Here is a 14,112-nt window from a genome sequence, read left to right as displayed (position 1 = left end):
AATCTATATTATATAGACTGATTTCTCTGATCAATATTAATCTATATTATATAGACTGATTTCACTGTTCAAAATGAATCTATATTATATAGACTGATTTCACTGTTCAAAATGAATCTATATTATATAGACTGATTTCACTGTTCAAAATGAATCTATATTATATAGACTGATTTCACTGTTCAAAATGAATCTATATTATATAGACTGATTTCTCTGATCAATATTAATCTATATTATATAGACTGATTTCTCTGATCAATATTAATCTATATTATATAGACTGATTTCTCTGATCAATATTAATCTATATTATATAGACTGATTTCTCTATCTCCTCTCTGATCAATATGAATCTATATTATATGTGTCATTCTAATTTCTCTGTCTGTGGAAGGCCTCGGCTTGACTCTGCTATTATCAGTCAACAGAGTGAAGTCGAGGTTCATGCCAATAAAAATACACGATGTGGGTCAAAAAGTGTCAACATAATATCCCTTGTATTTTGATAAGGCCTGTATGTATTTGAGCTTTCATTGGTTACCGCTTCATCCCTGCTGTGGGGCTGTAATGATGCTTCTTCTCTTCCCCCTGTCCTCTCCTCCTCTCTTCCCCCTGTCCTCTCCTCCCCTCTTCCTCCTCTCTACCCCCTGTCCTCTCCTCCCCTCTTCCTCCTCTCCTCTCCTCCTCTCTTCCTCCTGTCCTCTCCTCCTCTCTACCTCCTCTCCTCTCCTCCACTCTACCCCCTGTCCTCTCCTCCTCTCTTCCCCCTGTCCTCTCCTCCTCTCTACCTCCTCTCCTCCTCTCCTCCTCTCTACCTCCTCTCCTCCTCTCTACCCCCTGTCCTCTCCTCCCCTCTTCCTCCTCTCTATCCCCTGTCCTCTCCTCCCCTCTTCCTCCTCTCCTCTCCTCCTCTCTTCCTCCTGTCCTCTCCTCCTCTCTACCTCCTCTCCTCTCCTCCACTCTACCCCTGTCCTCTCCTCCTCTCTTCCCCCTGTCCTCTCCTCCTCTCTACCTCCTCTCCTCTCCTCCACTCTACCCCCTGTCCTCTCCTCCTCTCTACCCCCTGTCATCTCCTCCTCTCTACCTCCTCTCCTCCACTCTACCCCCTGTCCTCTCCTCCTCTCTTCCCCCTGTCCTCTTCTCCCCTCTTCCTCCTCTCCTCTCCTCCTCTCTTCCTCCTGTCCTCTCCCTCCTCTCTTCCCCCTGTCCTCTCCTCCTCTCTACCTCCTCTCCTCTCCTCCACTCTACCCCCTGTCCTCCTCCTCTCTTCCCCCTGTCCTCTCCTCCTCTCTACCCCCTGTCCTCTCCTCCTCTCTACCCCTTGTCCTCTCCTCCTCTCTACCCCCTGTCCTCTCCTCCTCTCTACCCCTTGTCCTCTCCTCCTCTCTACCCCTTGTCCTCTCCTCCTCTCTACCCCCTGTCCTCTCCTCCTCTCTACCCCTTGTCCTCTCCTCCTCTCTACCCCTTGTCCTCTCCTCCTCTCTACCCCTTGTCCTCTCCTCCTCTCTTCCCCCTGTCCTCTCCTCCTCTCTTCCCCCTGTCCTCTCCTCCTCTCTTCCCCCTGTCCTCTCCTCCTCTCTACCCCCTGTCCTCTCCTCCTCTCTACCCCTGTCCTCTCCTCCTCTCTACCCCCTGTCTTCTCTTCCTCTCTTCCTCCTCTCCTCTCCTCCTCTCTACCCCCTGTCCTCTCTTCTTCTCTTCCTCCTCTCCTCTCCTCCTCTCTACCCCTTGTCCTCTCCTCCTCTCTTCCTCCTCTCCTCTCCTCCTCTCTACCCCCTGTCCTCTCCTCCTCTCCTCCTCCTCTCTACCCCCTGTCCTCTCCTCCTCTCCTCTCCTCCTCCTCTCTACCCCCTGTCCTCTCCTCCTCTCCTCTCCTCCTCTCTACCCATTGTCCTCTCCTCCTCTCTACCCCCTGTCCTCTCCCCCTCTCTTCCTCCTCTCCTCTCCTCCTCTCTTCCTCCTGTCCTCTCCTCCTCTCTTCCCCCTGTCCTCTCCTCCTCTCTTCCCCCTGTCCTCTCCTCCTCTCTTCCCCCTCTCTTCCTCCTCTCCTCTCCTCCTCTCTTCCTCCTGTCCTCTCCTCCTCTCTACCCCCTGTCCTCTCCTCCTCTCTACCCCCTGTCCTCCCCTCCTCTCTACCCCCTGTCCTCTCCTCCTCTCCTTTCCTCCTCTCTAACCCCTGTCCTCTCCTCCTCTCCTTTCCTCTCTCCTCTCTACCCCCTGTCCTCTCCTCCTCTCTACCCCCTGTCCTCTCCTCCTCTCTTCCTCCTCTCCTCTCCTCCTCTCTTCCCCCTGTCCTCTCCTCCTCTCTACCCCTTGTCCTCTCCTCCTCTCTTCCTCCTCTCCTCTCCTCCTCTCTTCCCCCTGTCCTCTCCTCCTCTCTACCCCCTGTCCTCTCCTCCTCTCCTCTCCTCCTCTCTACCCCCTGTCCTCTCCTCCTCTCCTCCTCTCTACCCCCTGTCCTCTCCTCCTCTCCTCTCCTCCTCTCTACCCATTGTCCTCTCCTCCTCTCTAACCCCTGTCCTCTCCCCCTCTCTTCCTCCTCTCCTCTCCTCCTCTCTACCCCCTGTCCTCTCCTCCTCTCTACCCCTTGTCCTCTCCTCCTCTCTACCCCCTGTCCTCTCCCCCTCTCTTCCTCCTCTCCTCCTCTCTACCCCCTGTCCTCTCCTCCTCTCTACCCCTTGTCCTCTCCTCCTCTCTACCCCCTGTCCTCTCCCCCTCTCTTCCTCCTCTCCTCTCCTCCTCTCTTCCTCCTGTCCTCTCCTCCTCTCTACCCCTTGTCCTCTCCTCCTCTATACCCCTTGTCCTCTCCTCCTCTCTACCCCTTGTCCTCTCCTCCTCTTCCCCCTGTCCTCTCCTCTCCTCCTCTCTACCCCTTGTCCTCTCCTCCTCTCTACCCCTTGTCCTCTCCTCCTCTCTTCCTCCTGTCCTCTCCTCCTCTCTACCCCTTGTCCTCTGCTCCTCTCTACCCCTTGTCCTCTCCTCCTCTCTACCCCTTGTCCTCTCCTCCTCTTCCCCCTGTCCTCTCCTCCTCTCTACCCCTGTCCTCTCCTCCTCTCCTCCTCCTCTCTACCCCCTGTCCTCTCCTCCTCTCTACCCCCTGTCCTCTCCTCCTCTCTACCCCCTGTCCTCTCCTCCTCTCCTTTCCTCCTCTCTAACCCCTGTCCTCTCCTCCTCTCCTTTCCTCTCCTCCTCTCTACCCCCTGTCCTCTCCTCCTCTCTACCCCCTGTCCTCTCCTCCTCTCTTCCTCCTCTCCTCTCCTCCTCTCTTCCCCCTGTCCTCTCCTCCTCTCTACCCCCTGTCCTCTCCTCCTCTCCTCTCCTCCTCTCTACCCCCTGTCCTCTCCTCCTCTCCTCTCCTCCTCTCTACCCCCTGTCCTCTCCTCCTCTCCTCTCCTCCTCTCTACCCATTGTCCTCTCCTCCTCTCTACCCCCTGTCCTCTCCCTCTCTCTTCCTCCTCTCCTCTCCTCCTCTCTACCCCCTGTCCTCTCCTCCTCTCTACCCCTTGTCCTCTCCTGCTCTCTACCCCCTGTCCTCTCCCCCTCTCTTCCTCCTCTCCTCTCCTCCTCTCTACCCCCTGTCCTCTCCTCCTCTCTACCCCTTGTCCTCTCCTCCTCTCTACCCCCTGTCCTCTCCCCCTCTCTTCCTCCTCTCCTCTCCTCCTCTCTTCCTCCTCTCCTCTCCTCCTCTCTACCTCTTGTCCTCTCCTCCTCTCTACCCCTTGTCCTCTCCTCCTCTCTTCCTCCTGTCCTCTCCTCCTCTCTACCCCTTGTCCTCTGCTCCTCTCTACCCATTGTCCTCTCCTCCTCTCTACCCCTTGTCCTCTCCTCCTCTTCCCCCTGTCCTCTCCTCCCTCTACCCCTGTCCTCTCCTCCTCTTCTCCTCCTCTCTACCCCCTGTCCTCTCCTCCTCTCCTCTCCTCCTCTCTACCCCCTGTCCTCTCCTCCTCTCCTCTCCTCCTCTCTACCCATTGTCCTCTCCTCCTCTCTACCCCCTGTCCTCTCCCCTTCTCTTCCTCCTCTCCCCTTCTCTTCCTCCTCTCCTCCTCTCTTCCTTCTGTCAACTCCTCCTCTCTACCCCCTGTCCTCTCCTCTGTACCCCTGTCCTCTCCTCCTGTCTTCCTCCTCTCCTCTCCTCCTCTCTACCCCCTGTCCTCTCCTCCTCTCTACCCCTTGTCCTCTCCTCCTCTCTACCCCCTGTCCTCTCCTCCTCTCTACCCCTTGTCCTCTCCTCCTCTCTACCCCCTGTCCTCTCCCCCTCTCTTCCTCCTCTCCTCTCCTCCTCTCTTCCTCCTGTCCTCTCCTCCTCTCTACCCCTTGTCCTCTCCTCCTCTCTACCCCTTGTCCTCTCCTCCTCTCTACCCCCTGTCCTCTCCTCCTCTTCCTCCTGTCCTCTCCTCCTCTCTTCCTCCTGTCCTCTCCTCCTCTCTTCCCCCTGTCCTCTCCTCCTCTCTACCCCTTGTCCACTCCTCCTCTCTTCCTCCTGTCCTCTCCTCCTCTCTTCCCCCTGTCCTCTCCTCCTCTCTACCCCTTGTCCTCTCCTCCTCTCTACCCCCTGTCCTCTCCTCCTCTCTTCCCCCTGTCCTCTCCTCCTCTCTACCCCTTGTCCTCTCCTCCTCTCTTCCTCCTGTCCTCTCCTCCTCTCTTCCCCCTGTCTTCTCCTCCTCTCTTCCCCCTGTCCTCTCCTCCTCTCTTCCCCCTGTCCTCTCCTCCTCTCTTCCCCCTCCTCTCCTCCTCTCTTCCCCCTGTCCTCTCCTCCTCTCTTCCTCCTGTCCTCTCCTCCTCTCTACCCCTTGTCCTCTCCTCCTCTCTACCCCCTGTCCTCTCCTCCTCTCTTCCTCCTGTCCTCTCCTCTCTACCCCTTGTCCTCTCCTCCTCTCTACCCCTTGTCCTCTCCTCCTCTCTACCCCCTGTCCTCTCCTCCTCTTCTCCCTGTCCTCTCCTCTCCTTCTCTCTTCCCTCCTGTCCTCTCCTCCTCTCTTCCTCCTGTCCTCTCCTCCATCTCTTCCTCCTGTTCTCTCCTCCATCTCTTCCCCCTGTCCTCTCCTCTCCTTCTCTCCTCCCTCCTGTCCTCTCCTCCTCTCCTCCCTCCTGTCCTCTCCTCTCTCTCTTCCTCCTGTCTTCCAGATGATCACTCCCGAGTCAGACTTCAGCCCCTGGAGGGAGAGCAGAACTCTGATTACATTAATGCAAATTACGTTGATGTAAGTACACGCACCAGCCAGCCACACACACACACACACACACACACACACACACACACACACACACACACACACACACACACACACACACACACACACACACACACACACACACACACACACACACACACACATGCTCTCGGGAGCGAGAGGGGAGAGAGGGGGGCGAGAGGAGAGCGAGAGGGGAGAGAGAGGGGGCGAGAGGGGAGCGAGAGTGGAGAGAGAGGGGGCGAGAAGGGAGCGAGAGGGAGGGGAGAAGAGAGAGAGGAGCGAGAGGGGGCGAGAGGGGGCGAGAGGGGAGAGAGAGGGGGCGAGAGGGGAGCGAGAGGGTAGCGAGAGGGGAGGGGAGAGAGGGGAGGGGAGCGAGGGGGAGCGAGGGGGAGCGAGAGGGGAGCGAGATTGTAGCGAGAGGGGAGGGAGAGGGGAGCGAGGGGGAGCGAGAGGGTAGCGAGGGGGAGCGAGAGGGGAGCGAGGGGAGAGCGAGAGTGGAGCGAGAGGGGAGCGAGAGGGGAGCGAGAGGGGAGCGAGGGGAGAGCGAGAGTGGAGCGAGGGGGGAGCGAGAGGGAAGCGAGGGGAGAGCGAGAGGGGAGCGAGAGGGGAGCGAGGGGAGAGCGAGAGGGGAGCGAGGGGAGAGCGAGGGGGGAGCGAGGGGAGAGCGAGAGGGGAGCGAGAGGGGAGCGAGGGGAGAGCGAGAGGAGAGCGAGGGGAGAGCGAGAGGGGAGCGAGGGGAGAGCGAGAGGGGAGCGAGGGGAGAGCGAGAGGGGAGCGAGGGGGGAGCGAGAGTGGAGCGAGGGGGAAGCTGGCAGGGCGTCATGTTTAACCTTTAGGACACACACACTGCCTTTATGTAAAGTCGTATGTCTTCTTCTTTCAGGCGTGTTTGTGGGAATGAAAATCAGGTGCCGGTTGGTACAAATGAAGGCTGATGGGAAACTAGATTTATGGGGGATGATTACAGTTTAACATGTTAGTCATTTAACAGCTCTTATCCAGAGCGACTTCTTAAAGTAGTGTATTTATCTCAAGGTAGCGAGCTGAGGCAACCACATATCGCAGTCATAACAAATACATTTTCCCTTGAACAAAGTCGGGATCGGCAAACTCCGAGCTAGTAGATAGTAATGACAGGACATAGTGAACCGCTATGACACATCATAGGGAGTAATGACAGGACATAGTGAACCGCTATGACACATCATAGGGAGTAATGACAGGACATAGTGAACCGCTATGACACATCATAGGGAGTAATGACAGAAACATAGTGAACCGCTATGTAGATAGTAATGACAGGACATAGTGAACCGCTATGTAGATAGTAATGACAGGACATAGTGAACCGCTATGACACATCATAGGGAGTAATGACAGGACATAGTGAACCGCTATGTAGATAGTAATGACAGGACATAGTGAACCGCTATGACACATCATAGGGAGTAATGACAGGACATAGTGAACCGCTATGTAGATAGTAATGACAGGATATAGTGAACCGCTATGTAGATAGTAATGACAGGACATAGTGAACCGCTATGACACATCATAGGGAGTAATGACAGGACATAGTGAACCGCTATGACACATCATAGGGAGTAATGACAGGACATAGTGAACCGCTATGTAGATAGTAATGACAGGACATAGTGAACCGCTATGTAGATAGTAATGACAGGACATAGTGAACCGCTATGACACATCATAGATAGTAATGACAGGACATAGTGAACCGCTATGTAGATAGTAATGACAGGACATAGTGAACCGCTATGTAGATAGTAATGACAGGACATAGTGAACCGCTATGACACATCATAGGGAGTAATGACAGGACATAGTGAACCGCTATGACACATCATAGGGAGTAATGACAGGACATAGTGAACCGCTATGTAGATAGTAATGACAGGACATAGTGAACCGCTATGACACATCAGAGGGAGTAATGACAGGACATAGTGAACCGCTATGACACATCAGAGGGAGTAATGACAGGACATAGTGAACCGCTATGACACATCAGAGGGAGTAATGACAGGACATAGTGAACCGCTATGACACATCAGAGGGAGTAATGACAGGACATAGTGAACCGCTATGACACATCATAGGGAGTAATGACAAGACATAGTGAACCGCTATGACACATCATAGGGAGTAATGACAGGACATAGTGAACCGCTATGACACATCATAGGGAGTAATGACAGGACATAGTGAACCGCTATGACACATCATAGATAGTAATGACAGGACATAGTGAACCGCTATGACACATCAGAGGGAGTAATGACAGGACATAGTGAACCGCTATGACACATCATAGATAGTAATGACAGGACATAGTGAACCACTATGACACATCATAGGGAGTAATGACAGGACATAGTGAACAGCTATGTAGATAGTAATGACAGGACATAGTGAACCGCTATGTAGATAGTAATGACAGGACATAGTGAACCGCTATGACACATCATAGGGAGTAATGACAGGACATAGTGAACCGTTATGTAGATAGGAATAACAGGACATAGTGAACAGCTATGTGGATAGTAATAACAGGACATAGTGAACCGCTATGTAGATAGTAATGACAGGACATAGTGAACCGCTATGTAGATAGTAATGACAGGACATAGTGAACCGCTATGACACATCATATGGAGTAATGACAGGACATAGTGAACCGCTATGTAGATAGTAATGACAGGACATAGTGAACCGCTATGTAGATAGTAATGACAGGACATAGTGAACCGCTATGTAGATAGTAATGACAGGACATAGTGAACCGCTATGTAGATAGTAATGACAGGACATAGTGAACCGCTATGTAGATAGGAATGACAGGACATAGTGAACCGCTATGACGCATCATAGGGAGTAATGACAGTACATAGTGAACCGCTATGTAGATAGGAATGACAGGACATAGTGAACCGCTATGACACATCATAGGGAGTAATGACAGGACATAGTGAACCGCTATGACACATCATAGGGAGTAATGACAGGACATAGTGAACCGCTATGTAGATAGGAATGACAGGACATTGTGAACCACTATGTAGATAGTAATGACAGGACATAGTGAACCACTATGTAGATAGTAATGACAGGACATAGTGAACCGCTATGACACATCATAGGGCGTAATGACAGGACATAGTAAACCGCTATGTAGATAGAAATGACAGGACATAGTGATCCGCTATGTAGATAGTAATGACAGGACATAGTGAACCGCTATGTAGATAGTAATGACAGGACATAGTGAACCACTATGTAGATAGTAATGACAGGACATAGTGAACCGCTATGACACATCATAGGGCGTAATGACAGGACATAGTGAACCGCTATGTAGATAGGAGTGACAGGACATAGTGAACCGCTATGACACATCATAGGGAGTAATGACAGGACATAGTGAATTGCTATGACACATCATAGGGAGTAATGACAGGACATAGTGAACCACTATGACACATCATAGGGATTAATGACAGGACATAGTGAACCGCTATGTAGATAGTAATGACAGGACATAGTGAACCGCTATGTAGATAGGAATGACAGGACATAGTGAACTGCTATGACACATCATAGGGAGTAATGACAGGACATAGTGAACCGCTATGTAGATAGTAATGGCAGGACATAGTGAACCGCTATGTAGATAGTAATGACAGGACATAGTGAACCGCTATGTAGATTTTAATGACAGGACATAGTGAACCGCTATGACACATCATAGGGAGTAATGACAGGACATAGTGAACCGCTATGTAGATAGTAATGACAGGACATAGTGAACCGCTATGTAGATAGTAATGACAGGACATAGTGAACCGCTATGTAGATAGGAATGACAGGACATAGTGAACTGCTATGTAGATAGTAATGACAGGACATAGTGAACCGCTATGACACATCATAGGGAGTAATAACAGGACATAGTGAACCGCTATGTAGATAGTAATGACAGGACATAGTGAACCGCTATGTAGATAGTAATGACAGGACATAGTGAACTGCTATGACACATCATAGGGAGTAATGACAGGACATAGTTAACCTATGACACATCATAGAGAGTAGTTAACCTATGACACATCATAGAGAGTAGTTAACCTATGACACATCATAGGGAGTAGGGGGTAATGACAGGACATAGTTAACCTATGACACATCATAGGGAGTAGTGAACCTATGACACATCATAGGGAGTAGTGAACCTATGACACATCATAGAGAGTAGGGGGTAATGACAGGACATAGTTAACCTATGACACATCATAGGGAGTAGTGAACCTATGACACATCATAGGGAGTAGTGAACCTATGACACATCATAGAGAGTAGGGGGTAATGACAGGACATAGTTAACCTATGACACATCATAGGGAGTAGTGAACCTATGACACATCATAGGGAGTAGGGGGTAATGCCAGGACATAGTTAACCTATGACACATCATAGGGGGTAATGACAGGACATAGTTAACCTATGACACATCATAGAGAGTAGTGAACCTATGACACATCATAGGGAGTAGTGAACCTATGACACATCTTAGGGAGTAATGACAGGACATAGTTAACCTATGACACATCATAGGGGGTAATGACAGGACATAGTTAACCTATGACACATCATAGAGAGTAGTTAACCTATGACACATCATAGGGAGTAATGACAGGACATAGTTAACCTATGACACATCATAGAGAGTAGTTAACCTATGACACATCTTAGGGAGTAATGACAGGACATAGTTAACCTATGACACATCATAGGGAGTAATGACAGGACATAGTTAACCTATGACACATCATAGGGAGTAATGACAGGACATAGTGAACCTATGACACATCATAGAGAGTAGTTAACCTATGACACATCTTAGGGAGTAATGACAGGACATAGTTAACTGACTGAAGCAAAGCCGTTTTCCACTATCAAGACAGTTGTCTGAGAAAAGGCTACGTTGAGGTTCCTGTCGAGAAAACCGTTCCCTGACAATAGTAAGTGTCTGAAGTGAGACATGATGTATTAGTGGCTTCTTGAAGCTGAATGCCCGATCTAACCACCTGACTCCTTAAGTGGTTTTCCCCTCACGAGATCAGGCGTAAATTCATAATGCTATAGGTGCTCACTCTCACACAACACCCTGACATTTCTAAGTGTAAATTGATAATGCATAAAGGCAGTGTGTTAAATGATTTACCTCTCCAACAGCATTCAGTTCATGTCCATTACGAGGACAGGAGAGTACTGCAGAGAAGAGTTTCTGTGTGTGTGTGTGTGTGTGTGTGTGTGTGTGTGTGTGTGTGTGTGTGTGTGTGTGTGTGTGTGTGTGTGTGTGTGTGTGTGTGTGTGTGTGTGTGTGTGTGTGTGTGTGTGTGTGTGTGTGTGTGTGTGTGTGTGTGTGTGTGTGTGTGTGTGTGTATGCGTAGAGACTCACAATATCAGCTAGTGGGCCATTATCAGAAAAATATATATGAATGTATGTTTGTGCTCTCTGAAAGCCTTTCTCCCCCGTCTCCTGTCCTGCCTAATCAACTCCTCTGAACATCTCCACTTGGGTTAATATGCCAGTGCTTAGCATTCAGGAAGATATGAATAAATCACGAGGCTAAGCAGGAGTGGATAGAAAAACCCTCATGTGTGAACATGCAATCACACACGTACACACGCACGCACACACACACACACGCACGCACGCACACACACACACACACACACACACACACACACACACACACACACACACACACACACACACACACACACACACACACACACACACACACACACACACACACACACACACACACACACATTACCTGATTTTGGCTCTTCCAGTCTTAAAAATGATTCCTATAACTTTCCACGTTCACATTAATCAATTTGTTTTATTATTACATTTGGAAAAACACACTCGGCCCAGATGAAGGGGTGTGGGGGGGATGGCCAATCAGGAGCTGAAGAGAGAGGGAAGAGGGTGAAGAGAGAGAAGAGAGAGAGGGAAGAGAGAGAAGAGAGAGAGAAGAGGGTGAAGAGAGAGGGAAGAGGGTGAATAGAGAGGGAAGAGAGAGAGGGAGGAGAGAGAAGAGAGAGGGAAGAGAGAGAGAGGGAAGAGAGAGAGAGGGAGGAGAGAGAAGAGAGAGGGTGAAGAGAGAGGGAAGAGAGAGAGGGAAGAGAGAGAAGAGAGAGAGAAGAGGGTGAAGAGAGAGGGAAGAGGGTGAATAGAGAGGGAAGAGAGAGAGGGAGGAGAGAGAAGAGAGAGGGAAGAGAGAGAGAGGGAAGAGAGAGAGAGGGAGGAGAGAGAAGGGAGAGGGAGAAGAGAGAGAGAGAAGAGAAAGAGAGAAGAGAGGGGAGAGGGAGGAGAGAGGTAAGACGGAGGAAAGAGGGAAGAGGGGGGAGAGAGGGAAGAGGGGGAGAGAGGGAAGAGAGACGTGGTAGGGAAGAGGGAGGAGGTAGGGAAGAGGTAGGGAAGAGGGAGGAGAGAGGGAGGAGGGAGAGAAGAGAGATGGAGAAGAGGGAGGAGAGAAAAGAGAGAGAAGAGAGGGAAGAGAGAGAGAGGAGAGAGGGAGAAGAGAGAGCTAAGAGAGAGAAGAGAGGGGAGGAGAGAGGGGAGAGGGAGGAGAGAGGGTAAGACGGAGGACAGAGGGAAGAGGGGGAGAGAGGGAAGAGGGGGAGAGAGGGAGGAGAGAGGTAAGACGGAGGAGAGAGGGAAGAGGGGGAGAGAGGGAAGAGGTAGGGAAGAGGGAGAAGAGAGGGAGGAGAGAGGGAAGAGGGGGAGAGAGGGAAGAGGAGGAGAGAGGGAAGAGGGAGAAGAGAGGGAGGAGAGGGGTAAGACGGAGGAGAGAGGGAAGAGGGAGGAGAGAGGAAGAGGGAGAAGAGAGGGAAGAGGGAGGAGAGAGGGAAGAGGGGGGAGAGAGGGAAGAGGGAGGAGAGAGGTAAGAGGGAGAAAAGAAGGAGGAGAGAGGTAAGACGGGGGAGAGAGGGAAGAGGGGTAGAGAGGGAAGAGAGGGAAGAGGGAGGAGGGAGGTAGAGAGGGAAGAGGGAGGAGGTAGGGAAGAGGTAGGGAAGAGGGAGGAGAGAGGGAGGAGGGAGAGAAGAGAGATGGAGAAGAGGGAGGAGAGAGAAGAGAGAGAAGAGAGAGGGAAGAGAGAGAGAGGAGAGGGAAGAGAGAGAAGAGAGATGGAGAAGAGTGAGGGGAGAGAGGGAGAAGAGAGAGGTAAAGAGAGAGAAGAGAGAGGGAGGAGAGAGCGAGAGGGAGGAGAGAGGTAAGACGGAGGAGAAAGGGAAGAGGGGGAGAGAGGGAAGAGGGGGAGAGAGGGAAGAGGGAGTAGGTAGGGAAGAGGGAGGAGGTAGGGAAGAGGGAGGAGAGAGGGAGGAGGGAGTAGAGAGGGAGGAGGTAGGAAAGAGGTAGGGAAGAGGGAGAGAAGAAGCAGGAGAGAGGGAAGAGAGAGGAAAGAGGGAGGGAAGAGGGAGGAGGGAGGGAGGAGAGAGAGAGGGAGAAGAAGGAGGGGAGAGGGAGGGGAGAGAGAGGAGAGGGAGGGAGAGGGAGGAGAGGGAGGGGAGGAGAGGGAGGGGAGAGGGAGGAGAGAGGGGGAGAGGGAGGGGAGAGGGAGAAGAGGGAGGGAGAGAGGGAGAAGAGGGAGGGAGAGGGAGAAGAGGGAGGGGAGAGGGAGAAGAGGGAGGAGGGAGGGAGAAGAGGGAGGGGAGAGGGGAGAAGAGGGAACAGGGAGGAGAGAGGGAGGGGAGAGGGAGGGGAGAGGGAGGGGAGAGGGAGGGGAGAGGGAGAAGAGGGAGGGAGGAGGGAGGGAGGGAGGGGAGGAGGGAGGAGAGAGAAGAGAGAGGGAAGAGGGAGGGGAGAGGGAGAAGACAATCAGGACTAGGTACAGTTGATGAGAGGAAAGAAGGGATGAGAGAGAGAGAAAGATAAGTATTTAAGTCTTAATGTTTTGTTTCCTGTTGTCTCTCCGGAGGGACAAATAACATTTCAGGGATTATTTTAGATTAACGTAATCCCCGGGACTAGCAGCTCTATTGTGGAGATCAGTGTAGTTTATCTGGGGATCATCAACACTTTGGAAGCTTGTTATCTAGATAGATGTTTGGTGGAGTGGTTGTGTGTTCGTGCTTTAGTGTGTGTGTGTGTGTGTGTGTGTGTGTGTGTGTGTGTGTGTGTGTGTGTGTGTGTGTGTGTGTGTGTGTGTGTGTGTGTGTGTGTGTGTGTGTGTGTGTGTGTGTGTGTGTGTGTGTGTGTGTGTGTGTGTGTGTGTGTGTGTGTGTGTGTGTGTGTGTGTGTGTGTGTGTGTGTGTCTTGTGTTCGTCTCATCTGTATTTTAGGGTTGATCTCTTTATATTGACAGAACAACAACAGGACTCTTGACAAACGTGTCACCGCTTCTGAACGAATGACGACGAGAACCTCTTGGCATTCTAATATTCTCTCTGACGTCTGTGTTTTTTCAGGGCTATCACAGGCCGAACCATTACATCGCTACCCAAGGTAAGATGGGATACTATGAACTGTGTGTGTGTGAGCATTGAGCCGCGTGCTTCCGTGTGTGTGGATTGGTTTGTTAAGGCTGTCTGTCTTGTTTTAAAGTGAGGCTGTATTCAGGTGTGCTCAGACATCTCTCTCACTTACATACATGTTCCTTGAAGAGCCTTGCTTACATTCTCTCTCTCTCTCACACACACACACACACACACACACACACACACACACACACACACACACACACACACACACACACACACACACACACACACACACACACACACACACACACACACACACACACACACACACACACACACACACACACACACACACACACGCACACACTGTCAGGTAAGTGTCGTGTGCTCATGGTGAACGGGT

General features: G+C 51.4%; 1 long non-coding RNA gene across 1 annotated transcript in view; it reads left to right on the top strand.

Moving 5' to 3' along the window:
• LOC124028270 overlaps nt 1-13,812 on the top strand; it is a 14,118-nt gene extending 306 nt beyond the window's left edge. Inside the window, exons 2-3 of the long non-coding RNA XR_006837568.1 lie at nt 5,128-5,204; nt 13,698-13,812. This is a non-coding gene — a long non-coding RNA (uncharacterized LOC124028270). The remainder of the gene's footprint in view (nt 1-5,127; nt 5,205-13,697) is intronic.
• The last annotated feature ends 300 nt before the right edge of the window (nt 13,813-14,112 follow it).

This window comes from Oncorhynchus gorbuscha, unplaced genomic scaffold (genome assembly GCF_021184085.1).
Source record: "Oncorhynchus gorbuscha isolate QuinsamMale2020 ecotype Even-year unplaced genomic scaffold, OgorEven_v1.0 Un_scaffold_3935, whole genome shotgun sequence".
NCBI classification, from domain to species: Eukaryota; Metazoa; Chordata; class Actinopteri; order Salmoniformes; family Salmonidae; genus Oncorhynchus; species Oncorhynchus gorbuscha.
The sequence above is the reverse complement of the archived record's forward strand: the minus strand, read 5'-3'. Positions and strand labels throughout refer to the sequence as shown.